We start from the raw sequence: 9,354 nt of genomic DNA on the forward strand, positions 1-9,354 counted from the left end.
GTAACTCTAATTTGTATTTACTTCAGTTTGTTCATCTTGGAGCTGTGTGCAGCTGAGGACAGTCTTATTATTACCAGGTGAGGATATGTAACAGCCACAGTCTGTAGAGATGATGTCACCATGGAGTGGTGATGTCACTGGAGCTGCCAATATGTGCTCCAGCCAAAGCTACACCAGAGGGTTGTGCTGTGTAACAGGTTGGTGCAGGTGGTGTTATCTACATTTGAACATTAGGCAACAGTCTCATGAAGACACTTTCTATTGTTCACTAAAGACCAACAATAACAGAGACAAAGGGAGAGCAGCAGAACTAGTGCTAACAATTAGCACTGCTAGCCTGCCCACCAACACCAGCTAATGTTCTAAAAACGATGATCAATGATTTTGCTGTAACAGCTCCAGCTGTCTGTGTCAGGGACACGTTGGAGATGAAGTGAGTGATCCAGTGACAAAGGTTTGGAAAGCTGCAGTCAGCTGAGACTAAAGGAGTCACCTGACCGAGAGACCAAATGTTTCACTGAGAACGTCCAGATGAACAGAATCAACCTTTGGGATAATCTGTTCCACACATCCATGTTTCACTTACTGCATTATATTTCCTCATTGCTGTGCACACAGGCCTGTGGCTTATAACCAACTCCAAGTTCAGACTCAGAGGCTGCTGAAGCTGTTTTCTGGAACAGAGACGTGTTGGATATAAAAGCAACTCTTCTTTATGTGTCAGCACTGAGGAAAGGAGCAGCTTCGTTTCTAAGTGTATGAAGGACTGTAGCAGTGTGTGTGTGAGCTTTATTTCACAGACAGAACCATGTCAAAAACACAACTTCAGGTAAAAACAATACAAAATCAAAGAGTCTGATCAGAAGGATTAAACAGAGGAGTGTGGGACTGTTTTTAACAGACAGCAGGTTAAGCCAGGCTGGAGGAGTAAACTGAGCCTCGGTGTGAGCAGCAGTGTGTTTGACAGGAAGCTGAGATAAACAGTCTGGAGCCCATTTAGTGCTTCATATGAAAGTGTGAGGATTTGAAAGCAAATCTAAAATCAAGCAGGAGTCAGTGTGAGAATGATTTGTGCTTTTCCTCAGTCAGATGCTGGGAGTTTCAGTTCATCCATGTTCAGCGTGCTGTGCTTTGTGTAACAGGAGAATATGACAGTATAAATCAAGTCTTCATGTCACTGAAAGCCTCCACAGTCTGCTATGGAGGTGCATCAGTTTGGATTTACAAGAAGAACATTTCTTAAACCTGCCACAAGATGGCGCTCCAACAGAAGGGATGTCCACAGTGTAACACAGACACACACATACTGTGTGAATGTGTGAGTGAATGGGCTTTCAACACAAGGCTTCTGCTGCTACCTTTAATGACATAATTAGCTAACAAGAACAAACTGTTAATTACCACCAAAGAACGGCTCCAGATTTTAGCTGCTGACCATTTTGTGAAACGTTGATTACATCAGCTTATTGTTGATTTTTCAACCTTAATATCAGCTGCTTTAAAGGAGCCTGGTTCTCTGGCAGTAACACTTTTCTTCACTAGATGCAGTGCAGGCACAGTCTGTGTTTCTAAACTACACACTAATGTTCATTGTTGTGCAGCTAAATCCTCCCTCTGGATGGGAAGAATCCCTGTCAGGCTTCAAACACCTGGCTTGGTGTTCTGGAGCTAATGTGTCACCTGTGAGGACTCTGAGATGAACACACAGCAGACACTTCAGTTCTCCGTCTGTGTGTCCTCAGTTTCCCAGCATGCCTTGGCTGTGGTGGTGGAGGTGAATGAGGGGGAACATGCTGCTCTGTCAGCACTCAGGTTTCATACCTGGTGATCTCAGAGGACAAAGCGGCGTTACAGCAGCGCACGTTGATGAGACCTGATGCTCTGAACAGTTCAGACTTCAGCCTCACTCTGAGAAAACAAACGACTGACTGTCAGCAGCAACTACACCTGCTCCATCAGTGACGGAGAGAAGAACTGAGACTGAGAGACATACAGCTGCAGGTCAAAGGTCAGAAACGCCCGCTCTTTGTACGGGTCAGGAGTTAGTACTGCAGAGGTCAGAGGTCAGCTTGCTGACAAACCATTTGAAACAGTTTGGAGCTAAAAGCACAACAGCAGAGGAAAGAAGAGACACTGCAGAGATGATGCAAAATATTGTGTTTTGTTCTCAGCTGTCAAAAAGTGTAACACACGTGTTCCAGCACAGCCTTTGTGTACTTTCACTTCTCCATACTGTCCATTGGAAATCCTGTTTGTTACTTTTTGATTTCAGTCCATGTGTCCAAAGCAAACTTCTGTCCCACACTTTCTCTGCTGACTCTTCACCGATGCTCAGATGATCTCAGATGATTTCACCAGAACTCATCAAAATTCGGGCTCCACAGAAACCCAGACGTCACTAAACAAGCGTAACAAGCAAAGTGAAAACTGGTCGTTCAGCTTTATTGACCAAAGATAAGCTCACATGTCACCTCATGACACAGACACTTATTTCCACAGCATGCACGAGGACTGACAATAAGTGTCTATAAAGCCACTTCTATCTGCCACACCTGTGCTTCTGTCATGGTTGCTCTCCTCTCACTCTGTCATTTATCCACAGTCTGCCTCCCTCTGCTCCGTCAGCTGACGTCCTCTCTACACCACCTGCTGTGTTTTATCCTGCAAAAACACATTTAAGAAGCGTTGCACCGAGTAACGGGAGGAACTGCTATAAAATCCATTTAAAGGAGGTGGTGCTGAGTGCTGTGACTGGGGTCCCACCACTGACATCACGGGTGGAGGACATGTTGGAAAACTGCTACAAAGTGCTGTGCAGCCAGCAGAGCTTACAGTCTGTCCTGTGTGTCATACAGGCTCTCACACTTAGTGTTTCTGTGACACATTGAAGAGAAGTTTGTGTTGTTCACAGTTGTGCTTGTACTGAGTGACAGCTGACATGACCTAACAGGAATAATGTGTCTGTGCTGAATGAGAAGTAACACACAATGAAGTCTTGATGCATCTCAATCATCCAGGAAAGTGAGTCTGTTGCTTCTGTTCATCTGGACGCAGCGTTTTGTGGGAGAAACGTGTCGTCATCATCAGGTGACGTCTTCAGTCTCAGCTGCAGGTTTCAGTCTTACAAACAGGACATTTGCATAAAGACTGAAAGCAGCTGCAGGAACGATGGGCTGGGAGCTCCGTTCCTTCATCTTAATTATGCAGATTCTCAGGACCATTGATCAACAACCACTGATCCATGTCCATGAGTCCCATTCACAGAGATGTGGGAATGGCTGCAGTCACAGCATGTAAGATGGAAATAAATGAGAAGTATTTAGCTGAAGTGGATTTGATTTATGTTACTTCTTTTTTAACTTGTAGTTCTACATTGGAAGATTATTGTGATATTGAAATATAAAAATACATTTATATTCTATTATTTTCTCAAAATAAGCGTCACACTCGTGGAAGCCGGTGTAGCCGCCGAAACGCCTGCATTTATGGAGACTTTCAGCCCCAGGTAGGCCAGTTATGGATCTTCAGATCCACATTATGTCAGCAGCTGTTCTCCACCGTGAACTGTGTTCAAACAAACACGCTCACGCCTCACAGACGACAGCTTACAGTCTGTAGAGATAAAGTGACTTCGTACAGCCCCGTCTTCAGTCTTGTGGAGATGATCTCGACGCTTTGGTGGATGTTACTAGCTCCTGTGCAGTATTTTGTAAAGACATGATTATACCCCGTAAGCGCGTTAAAATTTACGCTAACAATAAGCCATGGCTCACTAAAAGTGTCAAATCCTGTTTAAGGAAAAAGAGACAGGCCTTTAAAGAGGGGCTGTTACCGATTTTCAGACAGCTACCAAGGAAATGAAAATCGAGATCTTGAAAGCAAAACAGACAAAAACCTTCTTGAAAGCAAATTTGCTGCAAAAACTTTTGGGTCTGCCTGGACTTGTATGAAAACCATAGCAGGGTTTCAAAATCCCCAGAGCAGCAGTCAGGTCATTTTAGATGTTTTAATTCAGACAGAGATTTTCAAATGCTTTAAACATGTTTTCTGCTCGTTTTAGTTCTTCTGATTTCAGCGAGGATATTTGGGAACTGAAACAGAAACTGAGAGATACTCAGCACTTTATCATTGAACTCAGCGATGTTAAAAAGGCCTTTCATACAGTCAATGTGAACAAGAGCCAGGTCCTGATAATATTAGTGGCCGCCTAATTAAATCTTGTGCTGATGAACTCAGGCCTATATTTCAGGTTATTTTTAACAAATCCTTGCAAACACAACATGTGCCCTCTCTTTGCAAAGAAGCAGTCGTGGTTCCTGTCCCTAAATCTAAACGACTTCAGGCCTGTTGCCTCACTTCAGTTGTCATGAAAGTCTTTGAAAAAATCATCAGAAATGTGATTATGAAGAGACTGAAGGTCAGCTGGATCCAATGCAGTTTGCATACAGGCCCAACAGAGGAGTGGAGGACGCACGTTTGACTTTACTAAATCTGATTCTTAAACATGTACAGAGTAAAGGGACTTTTGCAAGACTTCTTTTCATTGATTTTTCTTCGGCTTTTAATACAACACAGCCCCATATTTTAATTAAAAGACTTTTAGAACAGTTTGAAATCAGGAAAAACCTGCTGGGCTGGATTTTAGATTTTCTAACTGACAGGTCACAAAGAGTGAGAATAAATGGGGTTCTGTCTGACCCAGTGTTCTCCTCCACAGGTTCTCCTCAAGGCTGCGTCCTATCGCCCTTATTATTCACTCTCTATACAAACATGTGTCAGGGCAGACATGAAAACAGGGTCATTATTAAATATGCAGATGACTCTGTTATTGTCAGCTTACTGAAAGAGGGTGAAACTAACCACGGCCCAGTCATTGATGACTTTGTTCAGTGGTGGGAGGAGTCTTATCTCCAGCTGAACATATTTAAAACAAAAGACATGGTTGTTGATTTTAGGAAACAACAAAATGGGCAAGCAGTCACTTTAATTAAAGGTCAGAAAATAGAGCAAGTACAATCATATAAATATCTTGGGACCATAATCAATGAAAAACTGAACTTTGATCAAAATTGCAAATCAGTTTGTAAAAAGGGTCACCAGCACCTTTATTGCCTTAGGAAACTTGTTCATTTCCACATTGACCAAAAAATGTTAACTTTGTTTTCTCGTTCTTTTATTGAGTCTGTTTTATCCTTTTGTTTGGTGGCATGGTTCGGTCAGACCTCTGTCACAGAGAAAAACTCTCTGAATCAGATAGTGAGATGGTCCAGTCGTCTGATAGGTGAGCCACAGTCTTGTTTAGCCTCCCTGTACTCTGAGCAGGTACAGAGGATGGCTTTATCAATCCTTAAAAATGGTTCCCATCCTCTAAGGGGTGAATTTCAGCTTCTTCCCTCAGGACGGAGGTTTCTATTTCCGAGATGCAGGACAAAGCGTTATAAAAACAGCTTTGTCCCCGTTGCTGTCACTGAATTAAATAAGAACTGTTTTTGATTCGAAATATTAAAGTATGTGTCACAGTGAGCTTTATATATTTACTAGGTATGTGTGTTTTTAAAGGGATGTCAAATGCTGTCATTTGTCTGTAAAGCAAATTTACCTTGCCTTTGGGTATAAATAAAGTTACCTTACCTGCAGACGCTGTGCGCAGAGGTTCAGGAGCAGAAGTCCCGTTGTAAACATATCACGGCAGACCCGACGATGTTTGCATGAACGCGCTTTTTTTAAAAGTCAGGTCAAGGCTCCAAAAGCCCAAAGGCGATATAACAGTTTGTGTTTGCTACATGGATCATTGTAGTTCAGCTTTCCTTTGTTATATTTCTTTAAGAGCTCAAAATGTGTTCATTACATAAATCAAATGTAATTTTCTCTGTAGCACTTCATGGATTTCATAAGCAACACACTGTAGTTGTTCACACAAAGCATAAAGGTAAAAACAATATACACAGTGTTATCTTCATTTTAGATGTCACAAAGTATTTGCAGCTCCCAGTGTTTTCCCGAACCCTGACCCTTTGCGTGGAAACCGGGTCCAAAAGGCTCTTTGGGTGTTAAAGGTTGCTGACCCCTGCACTAGGCCCAACTGACACATATATTTGATTCCAAATACAAAAAATAATGTGTAACCTGCTGGAAGAATGTAGGAGGTTGAGACAGGATCTCAACACTTGGTGTCTGCAACAAAAGACAACAATATGTGGGCCGATCGTGGCTCAAGAGTTGGCAGCTCGTCTTGTAATCGGAAGGTTGCTGGTTCGAGCCCCGGCTTGGACAGTCTCGGTCGTTGTGTCCTTGGGCAAAAAAGCACTTTGGGGTCCTTAGGGACGAGTAAAGCGCTCTACAAATACAGGCCATGTAATGGCAGAAACATTCTCTAGTGTAAATCCTGACTAGTTCATTAACTACAGATCAGTTTCAGTGAACATTATTCACAGAGGGATCTGAGTTCCTTATACCAGACTCTACAGAAACTGTAACACTGTACAGCTCTGCGACTCAACAATATGACAACAATGTAACACACACTAGAATCATCAAATAAAGCCCCACTAACCACTAGAACTAGAACTAACTAACTAGCACTGGACACTTGCATATTAGAGATTTCTACCACCATAGGAGGCGAGATATCATCCTTGAACCAGAGCATCCAGCCCTCAATTTCGGACATAAAAAGCGACGTGGCCAGGCATGATAACACTTTGACTGAACTGCAGGACTGTGCCTCGAACCACTCTGACACCATCGCCACTCTCCAGGCCACTGTGGAGCGTTTGTCTGCGGAGGTAAAGAAGTTAGATGAGAGATGTGGAGCTCTTGAGGCACTCCAGGAGGAATAATTTAAGAACTGCAGGAATACCAGAAGGCACAGAGGGACCCAAGATGACTGAGTTGGTTCACACCTGTTGGCGGAGGCGCTATCTCTCGAGGAGAAGCCACTCATCGATCGAGCACATAGAGTGAATCGCCAGCGTCCCAAACAAAGTCATCTTCCTCGGCCCATCATCTTGAGATTGCACTACTACCACATTGGTGAGGAAATTCTGCTGAAAGCTGCAGAGAACAAGAACCTGATGTATAAGGGTTTTTAAAATAAACATCCTCCCAGATTTCCCTCCCTCTGTTGGAAACGCAGAGCCGCATTTGCAAATATGAGAGGAAGACTACGTGGGATGACCGGCGTCAGGTACAGACTGCTATACCCTGCAAAGCTGTTAGTGACCCATGGTGATGTGAGGAAAAGCTTTACCGATCCCAAAGAGACCGTAGACTACGCGGAGAAGCACCTCTCCCACCCACCTTCAAATGTATTAAAAGCAAGGATATATCTATATGTCTAACGCTGACACAGCACTGTGTTTCTTCTTTTCCCTTTATATTCCATGTAAAGGTGAATATGGAGCGTTTATGGAGCTCGTTTATTGACCAGCTGTCAGTTAGAAGGTAAGAGTTACTAGGTTAACAGAGGCTAGCAGTAACAGTACGGGGAAGTATATTGTGTTGTTCTTTTGTTGGTTTTTATTTTATCGTACTTTACTTTGTTATTTTGATTTTACCTGTTGTGAGTGCTTCCCGTAATTCTCCTTTTTCTTGCGCCGCTGCGGCCAGAGTTCACAACATTACATATTTTTGTATCTATAAACAGGAAGCTGACACTCTCCAGACTTTATCAAAGGTGTGAGCGTCACAGCAGAGGCCTTTGTGTCAACGTAGCTGAAGACAAAACACAGAAACACATGAAGGAGATTTTCCTTGCCTGGATTTTATACAAATATTCTGCAGTACATCAAAAATGAAAGAAAACCATTAGTCAACATATGAACATCACCTCTGAAGTTACAGAGCTTTGATTGGAGACACAGCTGAGCGTTTTGCATTTTGCATAATTAATTACATAATTAATTATGTAACCATAATTAAATGGTTACATCATCTTTAAAGTCCCCAGAGATCAGGAAAAGGGCCTGAGGGTGCTGTGTTTGGAGTCTGCTGGTTACAGTGTGCAGGACCTCACAGGCTGCTGCAGCGTTAGCAGAGGGCGGGACATACACAGCTATCATAATCACGTGTGTAAACTCTCGTGGTAGATAGTACGGTCTCATGCTAACCGCTAGCAGCTCAATGTCCTTACAGCGTAGCGTCTCTTTGATAGAGAAATGCCCAGAGTTACACCATCTATCGTTCACAAACACAGCCAGACCCCCTCCTCCCTTCTTACCACTCTCCGCTGTTCTGTCATAAGAGGCTCAGCAGCTAAAGCAGCACACCTGGGTCTCCCAGCCTATTAAAAGCAGCCCTTTGCTTCACCTGCTTCACTAAACATTATTATTTTAAGCAGAGTGGTGTGATTTATGTAGGCATTGCTGTGTGACAGGATGACTTTTCTTGCACACCCACCAAATGAGGGCGCACATGCTTCCACGCCCACTGGTGACTGCACACATCCTTTCAAGGAAGCATTTCATTCATCCCTAACAAATGGAACAAAACACTGTGCAGCGTGTTCAGGTTTGAACGTGGCCCTGGCCTCTCTCTGCATCCACCTGGCACATGCAACACACATCCACTCCCTGCTGAGCTGCTTGTATTTGATGTGTTGAAGTTTTGGTAAAGTTTGAATAAATTCCACTTTATTTATAGGAACATTTCATCTGTGGACTCCTGCTTCCCCTCTCCTTGAGCCAGTTTGTGACGGGAACATGACATAAGAAAAGTAATTTATCCCTTTTTGATTCTGTGTATCTGGCGCTCATCCAGTGAGTTCACACTTGGCAGAAACAGACTGAATTTGTCTGGAGAACTTTGGCTTCAGCCAAGTTAGATAAACACACTGTGTCTCTGTCAAAACAGCAGTGTAGTTGTGGCACTCCTGTGAGGGAATGACCACATGAATATTATTTTGTGTAAAACACTCATGTAACGGGACATTTTTCATTGCTATATGTATTTATTTTCAGTTTCTTTAAGAGGATAGAAAATCCATGTAACAGGGATTCATTTTATGTTAGAAAGCAGTGAGAGCGGAACTTTGGTGCTTGCTCCGGGGTTTCGGGGAGCAGTAAGTGGAGCCCACCTTCCGCTGCTTCCTCAGACACGTTCTGGAGGAAAGCAGAGACGCATCGTGTCTTCCTTACTCTGCTCTTCACCTGCTTTTACAGGTCGGTACACGGTGCTCGCACCGAAAATGTTGTTTATTGTCACCATGGTTACCCACGTTAATGTGAATGGGAGAGTTAAGGCGGTCCGCCAAAGTTATTTATATGTAAACACGGGAGAAAACCAGAGGAGTGTCCCGCGCGACCGCACCGCGAGCCCGCTCGTTAGGTGGAGCGCTCGTGAAGCAGAGTCAGTGCG

Source organism: Aulonocara stuartgranti (assembly GCF_965226115.1).
Source record: "Aulonocara stuartgranti genome assembly, chromosome: 3".
Taxonomy (NCBI): Eukaryota; Metazoa; Chordata; class Actinopteri; order Cichliformes; family Cichlidae; genus Aulonocara; species Aulonocara stuartgranti.